At 37.8% G+C, this 23,231-nt stretch overlaps 1 long non-coding RNA gene across 2 annotated transcripts in view; it reads right to left on the bottom strand.

Annotated features, from left to right (window-relative positions):
• LOC143163288 (uncharacterized) overlaps positions 1–23,231 on the bottom strand; it is a 104,022-nt gene that overhangs the window by 41,793 nt on the left and 38,998 nt on the right. For both annotated transcript variants that reach the window (XR_012995875.1, XR_012995876.1), the window contains exons 4-5: positions 15,517–15,622; positions 544–656 (exon numbers count right to left, since the gene is read on the bottom strand). This is a non-coding gene — a long non-coding RNA (uncharacterized LOC143163288). The remainder of the gene's footprint in view (positions 1–543; positions 657–15,516; positions 15,623–23,231) is intronic.

The raw sequence follows: 23,231 nt of genomic DNA, 5'->3' as shown, positions 1-23,231 counted from the left end.
AAAAGCCTGTAAAGTATATTTAGATGGTGAATACACAAGAATTAGGTGTGTGTTTTGGGACTTGTTTTATTTAAATTCTGCTGTAATCAATACATATTTTGGAAGGCAATGAGAAACTCCTCAAGCAGATGATGTTATTCAATGGAGTTTAAATATGAGAATATTCCTTCTGACATGCTGAGGGAATGCAGGCTTGCCAGGAAAGATGTTCTAACTGAAACATGCAAATAATTAACTCTGAAAGAATGTGGAAGCTGCATAGATAGGAAGAGCACTGTGTTACGCTTGACCAATACCAGAATGCAATGCTGATCAACTGCGAGGTTTTCTAGAAGTTTAGGCTGTGGCAGGATATTCTAACTAAGCATACCTTGCAGGAAGGTACTGGTTTTGATTTGCTAGCCTTCTGAAAGAATAAACACTTTCCAAAATGTGAACAGTCTACTTTGTTTTTAGCATGTTTTAACTACAAAGGAGCAGAAAAAAAGATGTGTAAGTGAAAGATCACTTTCTTAACTTCTTAATGCACATTAGGTGACTTACCAAAATACTTCTTTTTTGAGTCACACTACTTCTAAGTCTCCCCTGTTTGCTTTGACATCGTATCTGGAACAGACAACAGTAAGCAGGCTCTGGTTTGGATGTTATCAGTGAATCTGAAATAAAGAAAATAATTTTATTCAGAATTACTTTTCTTCTCCATGCCTCAAGGAACACAAGCTGTGTCAAACTTCACTACCGACACATCTGAAAATTCTACTGAGCTGTCAAAGACAACATCCCAACTCGTAAGAAGCCAGTACCAAATGATTCCATACAAGATGGATTTAAGTGAAGGCAATTTTAAACTAAGGTCTCATCTACAAAAGCTTCTTACCCATAACACTTAGAATTCAGCTGATGTCCAGGGATAAGTATGAAGCTCACTTAATTTTTTCTTGTTAGGTCTGTTTTCAGTGGCATGCTGTTCAAAATACAACCACTGCTTGAACAAACTGGAAAATTTTCTATTTCTGAGTCTCAGATTTTCACTGCGACTATTTCAGAAACTCTCCCTTATGAAAGAATGCCACATTTGTATTTATGAACAGCATGGCTCGTGCACTTTCATATTGATTGGAATACTTCAATAAAAGCGAAAAGCTTTAGCTTTTCGTAGCTGAATCTGGTAAGCATGCAACGCAGCAACCCAAAGTATCAATCTAATTAAGTCCCATGGCCTTGATTTTATACATTAATAGTCTGATCACTGTTTTTATCAAAATCAAGAAAGAATCCATATGAGTTCATAATGGAATAATGAATCTCTGTCACTGCATGGCAACATCAGACTGTATAGAAAGAATACAGTATTCTGATGATCTCTGCAACAATTATGTAACTTGTAGCTTCTGGTTTTCATCATCAACTGTTTTCTCAGTTGCTGTAAGATCCAGCAAAAGTATGTGAAGCAAAGAAATCCTGTTGCATTGAATGCGAGAAACTAACTGGTGGGAAAAAATCATCTACTTTTACACTGTGCTTTGTTATCTAGGAATAATCCCAAATTGACCCTCAGGACTGTTCAAGGGTTCCAGCAGAACTGTTCAGCGCATTTAACATTACATCACTGAGCTGCAAAATCCAATCATGGAGATGATAATGTTTGCTATGTTTGTAATTACTCCAAGCATCCTGGTACCAAAAGCAAATATACACCATCTTCTTCTGTTAGACAGTTGTTGAGAAGGTAGTTTTAACTTCAGGAAACTAGGACCACTCTTGTTAAGTAGGACACATTATAATCATGGTCTTTTCTGTCATCCTTCATAAATCTTGCTTTAAGGAAGACCTGGTGCCAAAATCTACACTGAAAAATTCTAACTATCTTCTGTACAGATTAAGTTATATTCAGAACATGATACCTTCCTTTTTCAGTGACTGAACTCTCACTTTATACCTCTTCAGAACGTTATGCAGAAATATGTTTCCTCATTCTTCCCATGTGAGAGCTGTGCAAAAAACTACTGCTGACACAAGCAGCAGCATTTCCAACAGTGAAAAAGCCTGTAAATGTCATTGGCAAAATATCTTTTAATTAAGAAGGAAAGCACACCCATGATGGAATCTGATTTGTGTTTTACTGCTTTTAAAACTTCACAACTTTCTAATTCCAAGTAATGATGTGCCTACCATTTTGGTAAGGAAGTGAAGCTTTTTAACATATCATCAGCTAGCTGTAGTTGCTGTATTATTCACATGTTCTTTCACCTTTCCCCAAGTATGGCTCATTAAAAAGGAGTTTTGATGGGGCTTGCTATCTTGAAGAAAAAGGTTTAAATAACACTACAGCAACAAAATATAACCTCTCTTGTATTTCTGTTTCTCAGATTTCTGCATTTCTAAAGACATAAAGTAGTATTAATAAAATACTCCAAATAGCAGCTGCTGTAATAATTATTCACCAGAAAAAAAATGTTCTGATACATCTTAAAACGTATTAAACCCATTCACAATTAGCCTGATTGTGTCCTTCAAGTCAAAGGGAGTAAACCAGGAAGCTGAGTTCTAAGGTATAATTCATGATATAGTTTACATTAAGCACCTGCTGCCGCAGGTACTGAATAGGCCCAACATTTGTTATTCCTCAAAGCACCACACTGAAAATGCACATATGAATTAAAGAATCATACAAAGTTGTGTGTGTGCCTAACTAGGCTTGCCCCCATGCAGAGAGAGATTAGTATATTCCTCGCCTGGCCTCTGACAGTTGCCTAAGCACAGTTACGGTTTGGCTACAAAGAGCAAAACTCTCTGCAGGGTGCTTTACAGTGATTTTATTTTCAAGGGAGGAGTAGTATTTAGTCTTGCTAATGGCATTTTCCAGAAACTGCTTTGGATACATTCTTTCCCTCCCCAAAATTATTTTTATGATCATCAGTGCAAATTAGGCTCCCAAGAACAGGCTGTTTTCTTACACATACAATGTCAAACTGAACAGATCAAAATCTAATCTATTGTCTTTTCTTCATAGATTTTTTTTCTACAATGGATATATACGTATTTGCGTATATCTGTACTGCAAACACTACTCTTATTTTAAATAATATTTAAAAAATATAATGTAAAATAAAATAAATAACAACTTTCTAAATTATAAATAATAAATTAAAAAGAAAACCAATACTCAGCTTCCACCGTCAAACCTATCACTTCAAACTGCTCTGCTTCTATAAGGAAATTAAAGTTTTATGCCGCCAGTACTGAGAATCCAATATGAGCCTGATCCTTTGCACATAAAATGCCTTGCCTTTGCTCCAAACTCTCAAAGCCAGCTATGTTCTGGTTATTTCCTGGTTAAGTACCACACCTTCTTGCCTCCCCTAGAAAAGGTGGTGCCAGCACTTACACCGTATTTTGCAGGCCTACAAACAGCAAGTGCTAATTTCACAGATTAAACAGGTTTTCTCTAACTGCAACCAAAATCTATGTATTGCAATGCCACTAGGGATTTCTTTCCGTTTTACTCGATCCAGAGCTTTACTATATTGCTATCCATTATAACTGATGTACATTTATCTATGCACATACATATCCATAAAATAAGATAATATGTTCTACGTTTTTATCCACTGAAATATGAATTAAGGAGTTGTCTTTGGTGACAGTCTGCTCTTTTGTCTGTGTGTTACCAGCAAAAGAATAACAATGCTCAATGGATTTCAATCAAGAATTAACAAGAGGAATGAAAAATATTTTATGTAGTTCCCTTTCTTCATATGCACAACTAAATCAGGCGTGTCTTCTCGGTATTTGTGCAGATAGACACTGTTTTCATACAGTTATAAATAATCACTGAGATTATCATCACAGAAAGAAGTTAGCGGGAAACAAACACATAAAAAGCCTTTCTGGTTTTGTTTATTTATACACTGTATTTCACAGCACTTTTTCCTATCGTAAGTCAACCAGTTAGACATTGGTGAAAGAAACCTTGTCCAACAACAGCAGGAAAAGAAAAGAAGCCTTGGAATTACTTTCTCAAAGAAACTAAAACCAAACCAAAACAGGGCACAATATTCAAACGACATTATATGAGAAATGATATACCAAATTTTACCAGCTGGGGGAAAAACAGCAAGCTAAGTGTATCCCTTTAGCTCTCCCATTTTGTTAATTCTTCACTAGTGCACGTACCTACAAAAGACTTCAGCTGAATTCCAGTTTAATCTCTCCCTAGACTATCCTGCAGACATTCTATTTAAATATGTTCTCATTTTCTTCATGTCATGTTATGTGTTTCTTCCCTGGAAGTGCAGTGTGTTGTCCTGAGAGAGTAATGCAGGTAACATTTAATACATAATTGTAAAATAATAGTAGCATTTATCAACTCTGAATTCCACCGGCACTATTAATTCTCACAGAACATACCCACATAACTGAGGCCACAAGCTCTGGGACTCCAAAATGCTGCAAACCATTTTTAGCTCCAGCAGCCGGGAAGGAGGGAAGACAAGAGAAGTCAGTTTGCACGAAGACCGGTGACTAAACCAACTCTCTGTCCTGTTTCGCAGACTTGCCCTTAGAACTTTATCTCACTCTCCCAAAAATACAGTATTTGTGTAATCACAAGGAAGCAAGAAAAACAAACTATCCATAAAACATATTTGAGTTTCCTTTTCAATGGCATCTAAGTTTTCAGTTGCTGTTTTGCACTGAGCATTCATTAATTCAACAGCAAAACAATGGAAGAACCTCAAAGTCTAAGAGGAAGTCTTTAATTTCAATTTTCTTTGTCTAATCATCACTAAAAATATCCTTAGAGTAGACACTTACTAGACACTAACAGACCCGTATCTAGCTCCAAGGATGTAATTGAAATATGTAAACTAAATGAGGTACCAACCAATACGTACCACTAATGCAGGTATAACCTTAAAAACCACAAATTCTGTCTAAAATCCAGGAAAAGTCAGTTTACAAAAAGGTCACCATCTTTGCTTTTCACTAGCTAACGGTATATGCTGCTTTCACCTGAAATATTGTTGCATTTTCCAGAACCCTACATTGAATTAAGTGGCTTCTTTACCACATGCACTCTAACTAATATTATTTCAGCAAGTGTCACTGGAGTAGCGCAATGCAAATAGAACTTGTATTCTCATCTCTACTTCTAAATTGTACTGCTGCCCTGAAAAAGTAGAATGCGTGTGACAAATTCAGTGCACTTTGTACTTTTCACCAGTAACACAATGACCTGAGAAGGTTAGGCATATGACTAAAATTATGCATGTGAGTGGTTCTCCACATCTCAGAGAAGCCTATGCTGACCAGTCACCAAAAAAACACTGAAGCCTAGTTAAGAGAAAAACAAACGTCCTCGCAATGAGTGTATCTGTCGCTCAAATCCAGTTTCCACTTCCACCACCAGGAAAAGCTAGCTGTGGTGGCCTACATGCTGGTCTGTATGTAAGAGCCTAGAAAACCACATCTTCTTTGCCTTTGTTTCTCTCAAAGGCTGCGGATTATCAGCACTCTGCTTAAAAAGCTGGGTGGCGCGAGATCTGCAGCTCATAACCTGCGCTGGGTGGCCCAAGGAGGACACAGAAATTAACTCTATGGCAGGTGGCTCAGAGAGCAAGTTCATACATGCCGGACAGAAACCCAATCTTTCTAAAGACTTAAGAGGATCTAAATATCCACTCTTCTTTTGGAATTTGTTTAGCAGTCTCAAACCTAAAAAGTCTGAAAACCACTCCTTTACACAAAAGCTAATCCACTGGCACGTGCAATAGGATGCTCCGGTTTGCTCACTTCATACTCCCACGCTAAACAGCTTACTTGAGACCTGGCACCCAACAAAAAGACTTAAGGAAGCCTTCCTATAGTTGGATGCGTATTTTCTTCCAATTTGTTAATTGGAATTTGTTAATTTGTTAATTTCTTCCAATATGTTAATCCAGAACAATGCAACATGAATGAACATCTGAAAACAGTATGGCTATGTGAAAACGGTATCCCTGCATTTTACACATTTTTGTTTTATTTTTTTCGTTTTAATTATCAAGGCAGAAAGAAGTATCAAAGGTTATAAGTTTAAATTCATTAGACTTGTAAGTTTATTTATCTAAGCAGAGAAAAATCAGCAAACTGAAAAATAACTGAAAAATATTTTCAGTAATCAAAATGAAGTAACTGACATTAAGTAGGGAAGGGAAATTTCTATTTTAACATGCAATTTTAATATTACATCTACTTAGGATAGTATTTGAGAGTTCACATAAATATTTTAACATTGTAAATTTTATCTTTACTGAACTGTACATAATCACATTTATTTTTATCATTTTCGCTGAAACAGAAACCTAGTAAACATACATTTAATTTCAGTACCTTAAAGCAATAACAGAGCTGTACCTTTGCATGCACTCTATGTCCATCTTCGCTGTGCCCACGACTATTTTCAACAGCAAATGATTCCTTAAGCTATAAATGCACCATAAGATACATAACTGGTTGCATGGTTGAACTGGCCTCCGGAAGGAGGATGCAAAATCTGAACTGTCACCTCCAACTCTGTTTCTCAGTGACACGGAGGCAGAGTTCCACAAATAGCTGGGAAGTTATATTAAGAGGTTGTGTGATGTCCTGCCAGGGTCTTTACTAGGCTTCTAGAGTACAAAGGTCATATATTACTTATTTATAGAGAAGGAGGATACTGTACAAACCATTTGAGGTTTTAGGAAGCTTGTACATCTAGCCTAAACGATCCTGTGATTCTGTGAAATAATGAACTGTACACCACATTTTGAGATATGGCATTAAAGTATGCCTAAAATTGAAAGGTGTCCTCTTTAACTAATATATGGTCTTGATTCAAGAAGAAAATCAAGACACGTGCTTAAATCTTGCTCAGTTGGGACGGAGCCTACCTTGTTTTATTGTTTAAAAGAAATCTACAGGAGATTTCATCTCTTTTAGATAGTTAGACTGAGCAGTGCTGAGATGAAGACTCCTCTTATTATGTGTTTGTAGAGCATTTAGCACAGCTGTGTCTTTTTTCTCTATACATAAAATGACTTTCTCTTCTGCATTTGCATAGCACACTGTATGAGATGTTGTAAGTATAACCACTATGAGTCCATCCTCCTCAGCCATAACATACATCCCTTTATCATAAAGAGGTTGGTTAAGATTTGATTCTCACCCCAGTTCTGCCATCTAGTAACTGCAGTTGCTTGGTCAAATCACTCCTGCCTTGCCTCTGCTCCCCTGGGACCAGGTAGTAGAGCACTAGTGTTTGCCAGACAGCTGTTGTGTGGCTTAATTATCTCCACAAAGGAAAACAGAATTACTGCAAATTGTTGTTCAATGACTTGAAATGCATGCCATGTCTGTCAATAGTATCAGCAAATCAATCAGTATTTTGAGCACATACAAATACAGGATGTTCTCTAAACACCTTTTTCCCCTTTTCAGTTAAAGAAGGGACTAAAGTAGCCTTCAGTCCTGTGGTGAACCCTGCCTTCCCTCCCGCTCTTCACTTATTAACAGGCTGGAAAACTGAAGCATATTGTGCCTCCAGACACTGTTTTTATTCTAACGTTACTGATTTTCAAACTTGACAGAGCCTTTAATAAGACATAATAGGAAAGCTGAATGTCAGTCCCAAGAGTCAGAAAAACACTCCATTTTAACCTGTCTGAAATGCAGCAAACAGCTTCAGGAAAGAAAATGAACAGACAGAATTACTTAAGTATTCTGTGTTAAGATACTTCTACTGTATCAGTACGAACCTTGAGTATACATGAGACATATATGCCCTCTGGAAGACGTATAAAGGCACTGATTTTAGAAGTTTGTATTTGAGATTTTTTGCTTAGGCTGCATTCATTTTGATTATAAACAGTATTCTGCCAATTCAATTTAGAATAAACTGATTTCCTACCTTATCTGAAAAATACAGCTATTAGTGATCTTCCCAATATAACAAAGCTGGTCATTACCAGCCCACACCAATCCCATAATGGTGGGTTTTAGGGTGTCCTTTTATGATGTCTTGATGGGCAGTACCATTTTCTGAATGTATTGATCCTCACAGTTTCCTTCTGATTTCTGCTCAACAGGAACACGTTGCAGGAATTGTAATTCCCATTTTTTACTTCTTCCGGCATCTCAAGCTACTTTTGACATTTCTTTTGATGGGTTCCATCTTTCACTGCCAGCAATGTCCTGTCCAGGGCATTTTCTTATATCTTCTCTCCTGTTGTCTTTATTCCTCTCCATCGTTATGATGGCTTTTTATTCTTTCTGTTTCCTTCCCCTTTACTGTCTGCCTCTTAATAAAACCTACCAAAACCCAGAAATTTGTTTTGTTTAAACCACTGGATTAAGCTTGAGCATCCAGGTTTATTCCTGTGCTGAAACAGATTTTCAAAACAGCTCCTCTATCTTCCAGTGCTAAAAGCCCACCACCAATGTCAGATTTTCAAGTGAGCTCAGCATCAACTAGTTCCTGCTTCAATTCTTACTATCAGATATTTGGAATAGCTCAGGGCCAATAGAGCTGAGCATTTTTGAAAGTCCAGCCTTCTGTTCTGCTGTCTAAATAGGACTTCACATTTTTTGACATTCTGGCCCTAATCTTTCAGTGCCTCAGTATGTCATATGAAAAGGGAAGAAAAGAAAAAAAAAAAAAAAGGTATTTGTCTTTTCCCAAGCTTTATCTTTGCATAAAAGGTATTTAGGATACACATGATCAAATATTGTACTATGCACAGCTTGTCTTGAATTTTAACCTGGAACTCTACTACAAGACTCATTTAAGAATACCACTGTTATGTAATGTAATGTCATACATTATATTTACTAGAATAATTTGCCAAAAAGAAGATTTGACATTTAAGACAGCTCAGTTTCAGCGGACTGAAACGTGCAAAGCCTGTTTGCATTAAGAAACCTTCTCAAAATGAAATCTAGTAAGGGAAAACTCCCACAGGCAGCAAGACTTTATAGTGATTTAGTTAAAATCAGTCTCTCAATATCATGATTTTGTATGTTTGTTCGGCTGGTCATTTGGTTTTGCAGGAGTAATCTCAGCAGTCTGCAAAACTTGGTGAGTAAATAGTAATTTTAATACTTTGCTCTTTCCATTGCTTTCCATTTGAAGCTCTTAATGTGTTTTACAAACACAGCAAAGAGCTCTTCTTTTTATTTAACAGAAGATGCTACAAAGGGGTGACCGTGTCTTAGGACAAAGAGCAGCTCAGGCAGTTGCAACTTGCTCATTTCCAACTCTGCACTATGCCCATTTTGAAGGATAGATACATCTGCTCACTCTTTTCATCCCATACCCTGAGGGTTCGGCGATGGGCAGAGGCTACGTGGAACCCGTAGTACAGTATATGTGTTCTACTGTTATGCCCAAAAGAGTTTAAGAACAGTCTAACCTTAAACACACCTTATGACTTCTGGCGATGTCCTAACTCATTAACCATTGGTGTGTTTATAGAACACTGGTTCTACCAGGAAAGAAAAGGTACCATCAAACTCTTACAAGGTGGAAAATTTGACAATTTAACTCTTAAAGTCTTTCCGATCTCCTTTGTCTATTTAAGTAATATTTAAGCATTTATTAACTCATTCCAAGGAGATCTTGTGTCTCAATATGCAACAGACTGATGATTCCTGTTCTTCCCATCTTCTTTAAATGGCAGGGTTCATCACGCACCTTTCGTCTCCTCTTCCCACTTCTCTCTACCATTCACCTCTCTTATCATTGGAAAGCTGAAAATGACTGAACACGTTGATCTCAATGAGGTCCCAATTAGGATCAGTGCTCTACACAAAATGGAGGATATCCAACACACATCAAATGATAGCAAAGTCAAAAGCACATAGTGATTATCAAGCAAATATTTTAAAAAAAGAAAAAGTATACCTGTTCCAGCAGCATTACATTTTCAAAATAGACAGGTACCTCAAGAATAACACTCAAACTCAGTAAAATACCCTAACATATACTTAGTCCGAAATACGGCAGTGGATTTAAACATATGCTTAAATGCTTCCTTTAACTGGAACCTATCATGAGTTTTTCTGCTGTTACCAAATATGCCCATGCTTACAATTGATATGGCTGCTAAGAAATAATTTCTCTTGAAGTACAGACCTTTTACCTGGTCTTACCCTGTCCTGGATTACTTAACTATGTTCTACACAGTTACTACCACACTAACTTCCAAAAATGAATCACATTTCAAAAATATAATCTCAATAATCCTTTACCAGCTTTGCTGTCAGATTCCATAAAGCATCCTTCCGTCATGAACTAGCAGGAGGTGGTTTCAAAACAAACAAAAAGGAAGTGGCTCTTCATAACACGCGTGTTAAGCTGCGGGACTCCTTGCTACAGAATAATGTGGATGCTCAGAGTTTGCAGGGCTCAGAGGGAGACCACGCAAGTTTACAGAATAGAAGTCCACTGCGGTTACTAAATGGAAAGAAACTATGCCTGGCTGCGTACATCTCTGGAATGGCTGAACACCAAGGGATTACTTAGTCGAAATATGATATACAATTTCCTTGTTCTTACACACTTCCTTAGGCATTCGGTTTTGGCCAGTGCTGAGGACAGGTGACAGTCCGAGCGGCTGGACAATCCACCCACTGCTGGATGAGTCCCGGGACTAAGCTCACGTGCTCATTCTTACGCTCAGATGTTCCAGCCCTTCCTAAAGGGAACTCCTACTCCTTGCACACTGCTGTTGAATGAATGATCAGCAATAGTTAAACAAAATGTAAAATATTACAGACTGAGGCTTAACCAAACCCTGTTTCAGCCTACCTGCTCAAATTGAGCAAAAAGTGTTTCAGCATTTTTTAATTTTCCTGTTTGAAGGAAAAAATCTATCCATTTTTTTCAGTTCCACCCAAAACTAAATAGCCCCAGATACAGTTTTAGAATAATAGAGGTTTCATGAATTTTTAATGTAGTTCACTTTTTGTTTGAAATTTAATTTTGAATGTAAAAGTTAATGACATTTAACAAAATCAAAACTGCTTTATTGATTACCTCAAGTTCTACCCATCAGTTACCAAGTTTAATGGCTTTTAAGTCAATCTGACCAGCAGCACAAATGTCCCTAGTATTCTTAGCTAAGACACGGAGCAAAAACGATTGAATCTCTGGGAAATACTCTTTTCCTTCTTCCCAATTCCTATCATTCCTATCAGAATCAGAGGTAAGAAGAAATTCCACCAGAAAAGTTTTTCTCATGAGACTGCCAACTGATTCTGCAGATTCAGCTAAATAACAGACTTCTGTGTACTTCTCCGAACAGATCCTCCTAATCACTCTTTACAGGATATGAGAACAAAATTAGAGAAGGGGCGGCGGACGCAAATAACGTAACACAGAAACTTCACAGATCTGTATGTGTCATTTAATACTTTGTGAGCAGCCAAGCATTTATTTTCATCTTCTAGGTGGAAATTTTAAGATGCTGAATCTTGAAATGGATTATAATTGTGCCAACTGAAATTTCATTCAAATGGACTCGGCAATCAGTTCCACCGCTTATAATCCATAAGAAATGCTTTGGCTGCAGTGTAGCACAAAGGACGTAGTTACTTGGAAAAATGCTTTCAGTTTGAGGAATGAAAGGCAAATTTTAACATTTTAAGAAAACTACTGCATTGTTTAGATTGAAGGCTAGAATTTTGCCTCCTGTCTTTATTCTAAGCAATGCAGCAGTTTCCTTAAAATGCTGAAAATTGCCTTGGATTACCAAAATTGAAAGCATGTTTATGCAATTTTAGCTAGGTGGGATTACATCAAGGTGCATGGTCTCCACATACTGTTGGAGGCACAGGGTATTCCTAACTGTTGTTTCTTTGTTTTTTGAAGTGTAGTGAGAGAAAAATCAAGCCCCTCTGAGGTTTGGGATCTAACCCATCTTTATATCATTTCTAATACTAATTTTCCTGTGGCTTAAATCAATCCTCCCACTATCTGGAAGAGGCTACTGGGATCTGTCTTGTGAACCCCCTCCTTTTCCGCTAGCATACTTCTTTGTGATGATCTCATTCTCTACTCACATATCTTCACATTCCATCTGTAGACCGGTAACTCATAAATATGCCCCTTCTTTCATGGCTTGTCTCATTTAATCTCATTCTGTCTCATGTCTCTTCTTGGGTGTTTTGTTGTCAGTTATGAGTCTTCATAACTCAGGCTTAATTCACATCTGAAACCCTCTTCCCTCCCCACATTACTGTTCAATATATGCTACTTAGGTCCAACGAATGCCCTGCCTCCAGGAAAAGAAAGGAAAAAAAAAAAATCAATTCACGTTTTTGAACATTATCAAGGAAACCAAACTTTTAGACCACAAGTTCAGGAACTTCCAACATGAAGGCTGTCAACTAAATCATCATTATATCTTAACTTTTTATTTTCTTCCTCCCCAGTGTCTTCATTGCATTTAGATTTTACAGCTGACATTCAACTAACCACTGCTCCCTAGTCTTCATTTTGCAGTAGGAGCTGCTCATGCCTGGGCTGCATAATAGGTGCAAAGCTGTCATTTTGAAACAAAGGCATCCAAACATCACCATCAACTTAACAGCACCCAGACATCACTGTCACCACTCAATGCAGAATCAAAAAAAGTAACCGACACTCCTGCACTTTCTGAAACCATTGCCTTGGTTACAAGATGCAGCAAGCAGGAATGAAAGAAGTGGTTAACACAATTAACTGGAATAATCCTGTATCACATTCTCTATTAGTATTTTGATACTAATTCTTCCTATACTCAATGCAGAGTGTTTTGGAATGAGAAGGACTAGGGTTTTGAGAGTTTCGCAAAGTTTTCCAATTAGGAAAAGTTCCTTTTAAAATGCTATCATCTTCTAGAAATACTCACTGTGATAATATACTGATTTCAAGTTTTTCAGGTCCTAAAATTACAGTAAATTTGTGACACAGAAGTATTCCTTCTGTGAAAATCAAAATGAATTAAAATCTGCATCTCTCAAATACAGCAACACTTGTAAGTAGCTTTGTTATATTATAATTGTAATTTATTTGGAAAATAGTGTATTGGGGTAGTGTCAAAAACATGAAAGGTCTGTAGTGAGTATTAAGTGTAATTTTTTCCCCAAAGAAGGAAAAAAAAAAAAATCTTCCTTTCTAAAGTAGCTTGTTACTCATAGTTATTCAAATCATATATAGTTTGAAATTCCTAAGAGGAAAATTTGACTTTTAGATTTTTCTTATTTTGAGGGAATTAGAAGTACTGGAACAATCACAACCTGAAATTCAAAGTTAAGCCTATTTTCCCCATAACTATGAGTTTTTAGAACATTTAAGTAAGGTCAGTAATTCATATCTAAAATACTGGATGTTTGATTTCACCACTACCTTTGGGTACAGAATTAGTGCTTAACTTCAGGTTACAGAATGTTCTCAGGCACTATTCTTCCTATCTATTGTCAGTAAAATTTGTATAAGGCTCATTTCTCCTGTCTTACAGTGTTAACCCTTCTGAAGGAACTGCATAACTGAGTAGTTAAACACTTTTTAATCACGAGTGTACTTACTTTCAAAAGCCTTAAAAGTTAAAATGATTTAGATACAATTAATCTTCTTAAAGGAAAATAGTATCACCCTCCAAAGTTGAAGAGAAACCTTTTCTAAATCTACATTAGGAGATTCCGACAGCGGTTTCCTGTTCTTACAGAGAAAACCGTAGCTCCAAAGAGAGGCTGAGGATGTTTCTGAAGGCCAATGATCTGACTCAAGGTTCAAAAACACTTGGAAGAAAACCATGAGTTTTCACCACTGACATTACATTTTGCAATGCTGCTGCTAGCAACTACTTGCATCGGAGGACCAATGTTACAAAAAAAACAGCCAGTGAAGACAAAATAGTGAAATGAAAAGTACTACTAATGCTACACCATCATTCACTGGTCCCATGTGTTACAACTGTATTATGTGTAGCAAAACCTGGTGCTCTGGGATTTAATATTAGTTTTGTGTATGAGTTATCTGAGGCTCACTCAGATGAAGCAAACCGCACGAAGTCAAAGAAACAGTTTGGTAGCAAAATCCGAAAAAGTACATCAATACTGTCTACAAACACACTGCCAAAACCACGGGAATGCACACATAATAAAATACGAACTTGAATAAGTACCTGGAAGCTGATACAATGTGTAGTTCAGGAATTAAAAAAAATATTGAGTGACTTTGCTGTTTACTCACATTTGCTTTTCAGACAGTCACATATGGTATAACATTTAACAAGAGTGATTTTTCACATATTAGTGACATAATCGTTAAATATATACCCTTAGGAGGTACCGCTGCTTTTGTGGTTTTGTTTAAAATATTTAATTATGAACAATAGTTTGCAATGTTAATTATAACAATTTAATGACTGTTACAAGATAATATAAGATTGCAATGACTATACAAGTAAAACATTTTCTCTGAATGCACTTTGTATTGATGCATTCTGCAAACACAACTCTTACCTTTACGCCTGTTAGCAATCCCATTTGCTTCACTGAATTAATCAGCTATAAAGGGACCTAGCTGAGTACAGTCAATCTCTCTACACGATTATCATAATATAAAAATGTATGTAATTACTTGTTGCTATTAAGTTATCAGTTTGCACATCTATAGCATGTCTGTCATCACCTGCTCACAAGAAGCTTTGAAAAGTAATCACACAATTGTTCTCCTTGCTTCAGAGACACATAACATAGACTAACCAGACCTGTACTACTTTTTCCTGTCTGTATTCGTAAAATAAAAATCTATTTTCCTATAATCTAGACATTTACAACCTTTCACTAGATTGCCCTTGCTATCCAACTAGAATGTCCCATTTCTGCACTGGGAAGAACTGCAAATGCCTTATTTCCTTTCAACTCTATACAGGACATACACACTCTTCAAATCTCACTAAAATCCTTGAGGCCTGGCAAGAGGTACACAGGACCTTCTGTCATCTCTGGGAACCAAAATGAATTTCACCCTCACTGTAGGCCTAACCCAGGGCTTACATAGTTCCCAGGATCTAATTCCTGAGGTCACTGCAAGTTTTATAGTGTGTTAGCCCATCAGTAGAGGAAAGCCCGTTCACTTTGCTCCAGTGAACATCAGAAAAGAAGCTGCTTTCTCCACTGTTCCTCAGATGGCCATCAATGCTCTGGGTAGTAATAGATGGTAAAATCTGACTTAGCTAACAGATGGGATGGAACATCCAGAAGCATCAGCATGTTGAACTCTGAGCTGCAACTCTGACACACTACCTTTTCAACCCTAGCTTCATCCTTAAGTTGTGTGGTGGCATTCTGACTAAACAGCTTTAATCCTTCTTGTGAGTTTTTCATTTATTTTATGTCATTTTATCACCACCTTGCGTGAGTTAACAAGAACATTTTCCTTCAATTGCATAAACTGCAGAGTACCCCACATTGTGCACCAATTACTGGTATACATAACGAAAGCGCAAATACCTGAACACCTTGCAGATTAGTCTCGAATGTCTTCTCTTTGTGTGTCTTGAGTTCATTTTGCCAGATTACTACTTCATCTTTTTAGGGGCAGCCTGAGACAGATACGCTGTAACAGAAGAAGAAGAAGCTATCTGAGTATGAATTTAGTCAGAAAACGCAGAATAAACACAGCAAAAGCCAAAACATCATAAAATAAACATTTAAGTACTGTTACCCCCTACAGTCTGTTTTACTGATAAATGTGACATATCATGCAGAGCAGATAAACAAGAAACAGTAAACAAACCATGTCGTTTCATAGAAAAGGATGGAAAATATTTGCACCATTCCTTTAAGCAGTGGTTTTGAACTTTTTGAACTGAGCTGCGCCCACGACTATTGGCAGTGCTCGACACTTTGCTAGATTTAGTGGCTTCTTTGCCAACCTCTCTCCTTCTCTCCTTTTTCAGTTGAACCAGAAAAGCATATTAGCTTGAGTACAACATCTCCGTTACAATATACAGACACCTCACTGGCTTGGGACTACTAACCCAGAGCATACACATTATAGCAAAACTACTCTCAAAACCTAATGAAAACTTTCCCTCTGTCGGTTACTCAGGAATTGGGAGAATGAGAAACAAACCATTTGTTGTACACCGAGGTCAAATCATCTGCCACATAAACTGGCATAAGCTTGCATTGAGTAGAGTGATGCTGTGCCAGTTCATACAAGCAGAGAATTTGGTCACTGCGTGTGTAAAAATCTCTGTGAAGTATCTTTAAATTCATTAGAATAAACACCAGAGAACCCTTTTCTCTCCAGGCCAGTAATAAAACGTTCTATGTTTGTGAGTCAGTTCACTGACATTAACATAAAGATATATCAACACACACAAATATTGCAACTACACATAAATCTGGATGAGAATGAAAATGTTACAGAATGTCCAAAGTATACCTCAGTTGTTGTTCTTCTGTATTTTCCTTGATTCTCCTCATCTTTCAAAAACCCAATCCAAAAACCTGTCTTCCCCTCTAACCTCCTTAGACCTTAGGCCACTGTGAGCCTTTCCTTGGCTGAAGCAACTTGGATATAGCCTCCTCAAAACAAAATTTTGAACATCAAATAAAATGCATTCTGCTTCTCGCTGCTTCTTCCAAAGCCTGCTACCACTCCTGTGGTACAGAGTACACAGTAGACATACCTGGTGCAGGACTGAAACACTTTGTCACTGGAGGTCATCTGGCTAGTCCAGTTATCACATGTGTATCATAACTGCTTCTAGTCCGGTTGCATCAATTTACCTACATCAGCAGTTATTGCTGACACGCTGTCTCACTTTAAGGTTCATGTTTATCTTAAAAAATAACAATCGGTGTGATCGGAGTTTTAACACTCCTTACTCTGATATCTACTGCAAGTGATTGCATCATTAAAAATACATATTCTAAGTTATAATTAGTAGTTGTGTACGATACTTAGTTTCTTCTACCTTCAAAAAACATCTGGGTGAAAGTTAGTGGTCATCGAAAATAAGCAGCCCTACCAGCCAGACACTATCATGGGCCAGTAACAGGCACAAGTCCAAGTCTCCACTACCCCCTGCTTCCTTCAGGTCTCCACCTCTCCTTATCATTTGATACCGATTACAGCATGTGGCAGACTGATGTGTTACGTGGTCAAAGGTCACACAGCAGCATATAGGTCTAATTCAAATCCAGTTCCAGTAGCAGAAGACTGACACGTTAGTTCACAGTTTCAAATGCTTCTGTTTGCTTAGTTTTGCCTTTCTGGTAACATCAGGATCCACACGTATGTTTCAAACGGGTTCTAAAATGCATCTGTTGTGCATGTAAAGTACTTTCCATAAAGGTATTCTTTCATTAAATATCGCTGAGCTTGGATCTCTCATGAATATTGATGCAAGCCCAAAATTTTCAAAACTTGGGGCAATGTGATTTTAGAAGATACAATCTTCCCTAACAGCAATTTCTGAACATTTTGGGTCCCTTTGAAGATTCCTGAAGCTGACCACCCAAAATCACTAATTATTTTCAAATCTTAAGGCAAGGTATATTGTGAAAAGTGATGGAGTGGCCACTATTTGGAAGAGATCAGATGATTTACACATCAGTAACATCCCACGGAGTTCAAAACCATGTCCCTTCCTGGTAGCCAAATTCTGCCATTAGCAGCAAGTATATAATCTCATTAAAGTAAACTGTAAGGCTAGAGTGGAGAAGGATAGATAAAGAAGACTCTGTGCACTGAGTAACTGCAGGGAGTCTAAAGCTGAGGATCTAATAATTAGTCTTCTCTCTATCAAGGTGCAACAGAATAAGCTGAGAAGTGCAAGAATGCCTGACAAGGCCCTAGGGCTCTTCACAGCTGCAGAGAAGCCTCATTGTTCTGGAGAATTTTAAGGACGATCTCATGTGGAGAGAACACGAGAAATTTCTTTTTCCTGTCATGCTGCTGATGTGGGTATCTGGAAGGTACGTTTATCTACACACTTTTCCCTTCATACAAGCCACAGCGATGCCGAAGGTTCACTGTTGGGTTCCCCTTTGCACGTCGGCTCAGGCACAGTGAGCAGTAAGTGCACAAAGAACAGCCCCTGGGGCAGGCAAACTTCTGCTGTCTTGCGGCGGGGAAGCCCAAGGGAAAACTCACTTTGAAGAGAGACACCTCTTCCTTGAAGTTCTTACATTTCAATCTCTGCTTTGCACAAGCTTTATTCAGGATACATTAGTTCATTAGGGCAAATATTTAGATTTAGAGATTTATTGGTGATTATTAGACATTCAAACAGTAGCTGACACTTCACCTTCCAAATTGAAGGAAACACCCAGGAAAAGGTGGTCCTTCCTTCCCTATGCTCTAATACAAACTCAAACAAAATACTAGCAGGTAGGAATGCAGTCACACACTTCATGTCTTTCTCTGGATGACATGAAAGTGCCTGAATAACTGGTTTATGGGACTCTTCCTCCAAAACCAGAGCAGTTTCTCTCCGACATGTGCAAATGATATGGCACCAGACTGATAGGGATCATATATCTCTATCTGTAAAATTTAAGTTTCATTGTCCTTCTATTTTAAGACATGGTGGTAACTAGAACAGACACGATATGATTGCTTCTTCCTAATGTTCACAGTTGCTCCCCTTTTGCATCAATGTTTTGCTGAACAGGCAGGACAAATGCTTTAACAGCGAGTCCTGACTGCAATGTCCTATGTAGCCATTAGGCTAGTTTTCTACAGACAGCAAATTCTTGTTTTACAGGCCGTCCCTTCAACTGTCTGGAAGAACATGGGTGTTTCAGCAATCCTTGTTACAGCTATTTTCTCTGACCAACTTCCATATTCTCTGAAGAAAATAATCAAAGAATTAGTTATACTAGAACCAAAAGGGAATATATGCACTTTACATTTGCATGGTACTATGGACTCACAGCTTGCTTCTACTCTGACAGAAACTGCATCACGGGTCTTTTGCAAATTCCCACTGAAAGCAAGTGGAATTTTGCCGCTGGTTTCAAGGAGAGCTGGAATGGCTTTTGTGTTATTTTAAAGTGCAGCAAACAATATCCTTTTCCTTGGGCAGCATAAAATACTGCACTTGGGATATAAAAATCTGTTTGACTACGAAAAAAGACCCAAAGATTCTATTTTTAATGCCCCAGCCCATTCAATGCCGACAGCCCTCCAGCCAGCTGCACTACTGTAACGGAACAGCGGTGGAAGAGAAACTGGAAAAAACACCGTAACTGAAATATAAGCAAATGACCTAATCTACAACATGGATCTGTAGCAAGCCTGATTCCACTGCCAGTGAAGCCCAAGACAAGTTTCATCTTCAAAGAAAGCAGCAGCAGATCTTTAATAAAGTGTGAGTAGTTTGCAATTTCATATAGTTAAAACATGTTGACCATAGTTGGGTCAAGTGAGTAGTTATGCAACTTTTTTTTTCCCCCAGGTTTCCTAATGCTCTCACAAGGTCCGGAGCCGCCTTTTTGCATCTTCTGAGAGAGACAAAAAAGAAACGGGGTCGGAGGGGAAGTAAATGGGAGGTTTGGGTTACCCTACACCTTCCTTTCTCAAGCAGATGACAAATTTTATCAATCTTACTTCATGATTAAGTTTTATTACCTGGGATACTGTTGAGGCTTTCAAGCCTAACTTAAATCATCCCAACATCAACTGACAAAGCAAAATCAGACCTTTATTTACATAGACTGCAAAAAAGTATTACTGGCAGGCCGAAGCACACAGACAAAAGCGAATACCTTTATTTGTTTCATGATTTGTACAAACACGCTCTTTGCAGCCTCTAGTGCACACCTAGCAATTCTGAAAATCCAACAGCTGCACAGTACCACTGATATTTACACTAGACTGGGTGATGAAATCCACAAGGAATACCATTTAAATAGAAATTCTGACCCATAAAGTGACTATCATACTCCACAGATCTGTTCTCTGCCAAACGCAACTAGTTCAAGTCCGCCATCACGTGTTCCATCTGTCTTTCCACTGATCCTGTACCGGCAACCTCACGCAGATAAATCACCTGAGGAGCCTGTTCCAGGAAGGGCCACTAACACTGCATGCAGAGAGGGCAGATGGGATTTGCAGCAAGCCACAGCTTGATCACCCTGAGAAAACACCACTCCTTAGCCAGCCTCTTGCCTGTAATTGTAACGCATACGAGGGATCTAACTGTAGCCATTTGTCTCCAGTCTAGAAAACAGAATAACAGTACCGCTGTACCTCACAGGGTACTTTCAATAGTTGAAATAAGTAAGGCTTTAAAAGCTGTGAAAAACTCAAATGCTACATGTATAACATCCAAGAGCCACAGGCACAGTCTTTATTAGTGCTGAACCAATTATTATGATGATTTGACAAAGCCAAACTTAACATTTAGAATCTGACCGAAGGGATTCGGACCTGACTGGAGAGTTTAAGTTAGAAGATGTACCTTACAATAACCCAATCTAGTTCAATGAGACTGTCTCTATCAAATCTGTATTGCTATTTTTATTTCCACAGTGGAACTTCACTACCAAAAATACTGACTTGAGATGGCCACAAAGAAAACATGCTAGCAAAAATTATTCAGAAATAATTTTAGCCACATAAAATGACTATGCTGCTCTGGCATGTTCCATCAAGAAATAGTTCACAAGATTCTGCGTTGAAGGTTATGCTTATTACTCACATGTACAGAAAACAGGACTTAGGACAAACCGTCTGTATTTTAAATACAGGGGGCTGAGGCATGGAAGAAGAATAATGTTTATCCTCTCTTAAGAAATAGTGCAAAAGACTATCCCACGTAAATAAATAATTTGTGAATGATTATGCATAGGATTTTTTTTTTTCAGTTAAACATTTCTTTCCTAATCCTTTTAGGACTAGAATATCATTAGTCTAATTCAAGACTATGAGCCTTATTTCCTCCTTCCCCTTCAGAACAAAGCCATAGCAATCAGTGTGTGTTCATCTTGCAAATCAGTTTCTCCAAACGGCTTGCTTTTCTCAGCAGCTGTATGCTGGCTTCATCATGGAGCTGAAGTCAGCTGCTCTGGTACTTGCCACCAAAATGCAGAATGTCAATCACTTACACTACTCATGAGAATTAGCACAACACAAGTCTAATTAGAAACTAAACACTGTGTTATCTGCAATGATTCGGAGATGGAGTAAGTTGACGCATGTTTTAGGAACCTTTCTTGCTGCACAGTAGTTCACGATAACACCCACCTCACAGCTCATTAGCGAATCAAAATATTATACTGTATAAATACTACTTTGCTCTTTTACATTTTACAGAAGCCCCAGGTCTCAGAAGCCTCCATTACAGAGTATATGTGATTTAGTTATATTGGAACATTGTAGGAAATGGAAAGCAGCCCTGACGGTCCAAAAACAGCAAAATGGAAGCCAATATACTGTATACTTTGGTCCTCTCTCTATAGAAATAGTCCCAACCAGCCTCAAGACATTTTAAACTGAAATACATATTGGCAGAACACAAAGAAATTATATACTGTATGACGCTGTACATGAATTCTCAGTACTTCTGCAGTGGATTTCTTTCTTTCTCTCGCTCTTTTCTGCAGAAAACAATGTAACCCACTATAAATCTAGACAGCACTACTGCAAGCTTGAACCAGAAATCCAAATGCAAAGAGGGGGAAACCTGGCAAAGAACTGAAATCAAAGATGTAAATGTTTAACAGCAGAAGAAGGACATGAAAGGATATGCAGCTGGTTTTCTGCACGGTTTCTCAAAATGGGAATCGGAGAGCACAAACGTAGACCACGTTCTCACTTCTAGTTGAGATAAACATTTACAAGCTATTCATTTTAAACAGGAAGACATAATGTTAGGACATGACCTTTAATTTCACTAAGTCTGTGAAGGCAAACCACCACAGCTCTACTGCAATGCAGTTAAACATCCAGGAAGAGATGCATACTATTCCACTGCTTTGTTATTACAGGTGTACTTGATTTTATATTCAACGAGGAAGGTGCAATTTTATGGCTGTGTGGAAAAATCTTTAAAATGCTCGCGGGTGGATGTCTAATGATGCCAGACTGGTGCTGCAAAACATAATACGAAGATAAAGTATTGAAGAAATTGTCTACGTGCCAATGAATGAGCATTTAGGTAAATAATACTAAACCATACATGCACAGATTTGGTGTCATTACACTCTTATTACAGATGTGTACCCTGCTTTTGGTCTTTTAAAAGGGTGCAATTCTGCTACATTATCATTAGCTTTCTAGCTGGAAGCCAACAGAACTTGAAAGATAGCGGAAGATTAATTTACAGAGAAAATCTGCAGATTTTGAAAAGCCACAATCTACTTGTAGCTTGAAAGATGAAACACATTTCTTGTTTGTATAACATTCCCCATGTTTCCCGTACAGAAATATGTGCAGACAATTTTTTACTGTGGGAAACTATTAAATATAGAAGACACCACTTTGTATTAAGGGGCAAGGATATATTTAATTTTCATAAGAAAATGCTATAAAGTAGGTCAAAGGCTGAAAGGTGACAAGTTTGGACTTTTGTATCCCAACCTGAAACACCTTATAGGTGGATCTCCTGTGCAGAGCTGAATGCCTTGAAACCTTTGGAAGGGGTATTAGCAAGGTCTCAAGTTTGGTTCTCCAACACTGACATTTCCAGACTTACTAGCCATTTTTAAACCTTGGCTGACAGTCTTTCAAAAAAAGTTTTGTCATATCGATACAATCCATGACAGAATCTGGTAATTCTGTAGGGAAAAAAAATGTATGCATATATTAAGGGCAAATTTCTTCCCCATTGTGTAACTGGTTTCTCATCATTAAGGGCCTTAAATAGACCCTCTGCTTAGCTTATTATTACTTTCCATCAGGAGAAGACTGAGGATCCCTTCAAGAGGTTTATTTCAGGCTTAGGAAACAGTTAGTTCCAACACAGGCTGCAACAGAGTACCAAAGCTCTGGAACATGCAATTCCAAAAGCTTGAGAATTTTTTTTTTAAAGAAGCACTAAACACAACCATGACTTGGAAATAGGAACTAACTGCACCAAACTAGAAAAAGTCTTTTGCATTATTTAATAACCTGGCAAAATGCTAATGCTGTATTTTATTTTTAAAAATTATAAATACTATTTATTGAAAGGCAAGTATACTATTTTCTATGAGACAAATATACAGTG

Source organism: Aptenodytes patagonicus, chromosome 1 (genome assembly GCF_965638725.1).
Source record: "Aptenodytes patagonicus chromosome 1, bAptPat1.pri.cur, whole genome shotgun sequence".
Lineage (NCBI taxonomy): Eukaryota > Metazoa > Chordata > Aves > Sphenisciformes > Spheniscidae > Aptenodytes > Aptenodytes patagonicus.
Note: the sequence above shows the minus strand (reverse complement) of the source record. Positions and strands in the feature narration are given on the sequence as shown.